The sequence below is a fragment of the Lipotes vexillifer genome, unplaced genomic scaffold (genome assembly GCF_000442215.2).
Source record: "Lipotes vexillifer unplaced genomic scaffold, Lipotes_vexillifer_v1.1 scaffold1678, whole genome shotgun sequence".
Taxonomy (NCBI): Eukaryota; Metazoa; Chordata; class Mammalia; order Artiodactyla; family Lipotidae; genus Lipotes; species Lipotes vexillifer.
Window position 1 is genome coordinate 228,379 of NW_006773112.1, and position 2,722 is coordinate 231,100.

The window sequence follows — 2,722 nt, forward strand, 5'->3', positions numbered from 1 at the left end:
ACTCTTTCCTTATCAACCCTTCAGGAATTTGTATCCTTTTCTCTCTTTAATTGCATTCTTGACACTTAAACTTCATGGGCCAAACAGTATGTTCTAGCCATACTACATTTTTTCAGCAGCATCCTTTTTTTCTATTTCCATTCGTCTACTATTTTTATCTAGAACCCCCTTCCTGGCACCCACTACATATTCTCTGACTAGCATCTGTTTTTCATTTGGGCCTCAGCTCAAACATCAAATTATATTTCCCATACCAAAGCACTGTCCAAATTTTATTATTATTACTTATTGAAAGCTGTCAAAACTGTTGACAGCTTGGGGACAGAGATTGTTTTGTATCAGTTCTGTATCAGTTCTGTGTGTTATGACTAGAGTGCCTCTCACAGTACCTGGCACATAGTAGGTCTGTGATACTTTTACTTGGATGAATTATTTAATTACTGTGTTTCCTTGATTCCAAGGCACCCACATTTTAATATTCTAAATCTCTAAAGTCAGGGTGTTTTTTAGCATTGGTAGTGTTTACAGATGAATTGTAAGATTTGTTTTGTTTATTTTGTTTTACTTTCACCTAAAATTACAGTTTTACAATTGAGGATATATTTGATTCTACAAAAAGATGGCAATTAATGATGGAAATTCTTGAAGTTTGAAATTATTTTCTCACTGTAGTGTTTGATGAATAATAAATAGTAAGTACACTAATAATGTGAAAATGAGTTAATTATTAAGCACCAATTAGTACTGACCAGATCCTTTCTGTTATCTTGGTATTCTCAAGAGAAGTTGATTAACTGTTTCTTTCATGCAGCATTAGCTTGTTCTCATACCACCAATTGCTGCAACTCAAAATTTGATCACCTCAAGATCTCAGAATTTTTTGCTGGTAAGTGTTATATGTTAATATCACCAGGTTATCCACAAAGAAAATCTTTGTAGCTTGAGAGAGGAACATAAGTTAGCTCTAGCCAGGCAAGAAGTACATTCTTTAGAGAACTTACCCCTAAAAATGTATAGCGTCCTTACATATAGAACTTACCCCTAAAAATGTATAGCGTCCTTTACTATGTAGTAAAAAGTTGTAAGAAAGCAAAATAAGTCTCCAAGATGAGTTAATATTTTTTTTAATCAATCATCAAATCCTTTTAACAAAATTGTGTTCACATGAGGCTGGTTGTTTTCATACCACTGAGTAATCTAGCATTGGCCACAACACTCAGGCCATAAACACTCTGTCCTTTCTGTCTGGACCAAAAATGTTTCACCATATATTTAAATCTAAATTCTTTTATTTGCAATTTTGAGTAAGAAAAACACTAGAAACAACCTGCAGATGACCCAGAAGGCATATCATTTCATCTGAAGGGAAGGGGTTGTGGACTCCTTTTAAGGCAGAAGCTGCTTGTGCATATTGACTCTGCAGCTGCACCAGGACACAGGGGTCCCTGGCAGTGTCTCATTCTAAAACCCGGCCCTCCAGGGCTCGGTGGGAGAGGATGCTGGTCTCCTTGCTCTGCACCTTCAAAGCTAAGCAAGTGCTCCCAACCCTTGGACTCCAGACTTTCCTGAAAAGTCAGATACCAGGTGTTCAACCTTGATTCCAGATCTGGGAAGAAGGCCTGGACACATGGACATTAGCTTCTGCCTTCATCTCTACCCTACCCTTGTGATGAGCCTCCTACACCAAGGAACCTGGCCTGTCTTGGGATTTGCAGGATGATCCGAAGTATGAGAAATACATCTAGGTCATCTGGTTCCAATTTAGACCTAAGATACGTTGCATTAATCCCAGTGCCCTGCATCAAATGGTCATACTCGTATAGGTTTTGACAATATGGACAATTATGTGAAAAAATACAGTAAGACCCTCCTTCCTAAATCAGGGGACAAGCTGAAGTCATGGGGATTAGGCTTATTTTGAACTCAGGTTCCAATAGAGTAACTTTCAAATGAATCTTGAAGCTAAAATAAAATGTATATATCCAAGTAGTGGAAATTTTAGAGTGAAAGTACCAATCTTCCCATCTCACTGAGATGCAAAGTGAGTCCTAACAGTGGCCCTATGCAGTCTGCAGCACAGAACCTCTCACATACTACTATTCCTCTCCCTCACTTCACACCAGTCACACTGGCCTCCTAAGACCTATGCATGTTTCTGCCTCAGAGCCTTCGTACTACTTACTGTACCCTCTCCCTCATGTTCCCTCTCCCCCTGGATATCTCCATGGCTCACTTCCTCTTCATCTTTTGTTCTTTTCCCAAATGTCACAGTCTCAGTGAGCATTTCCTATTTACGTTATGTTAATTTATACCCATCTCCCTTTCCCGCTTTATGTTTTTCCCCAACACTCATCACTACCTGATATCTATATGTTACTTCTTACTTATCGCCTACTTCCCTTTACTATAATGTTAGCTTTGAGACTTTTATCTTGCTTCTATTATTCACTTCTCTATTCATAGCATTAGACAGTGTCTAGCATGTGGTAGGTGCTCAAAAATAATTTTTTGAGAAAAAGAAACATTTAAAAAATATTTGAAGGTTTAGGGTTACCATGAAGGTTACCATATTCAGGTCCATAATTTTGCTTGCTGAACAGAGATTAAAGTGGGAAAACATCCTATGTCTAATTCCATAAACCCATTATTTATGAATAAAACTAATAATTTTGTCCATTGGAATTCAGTGTAACATTGAGTATTGATTTTTAAAAGTATCTAA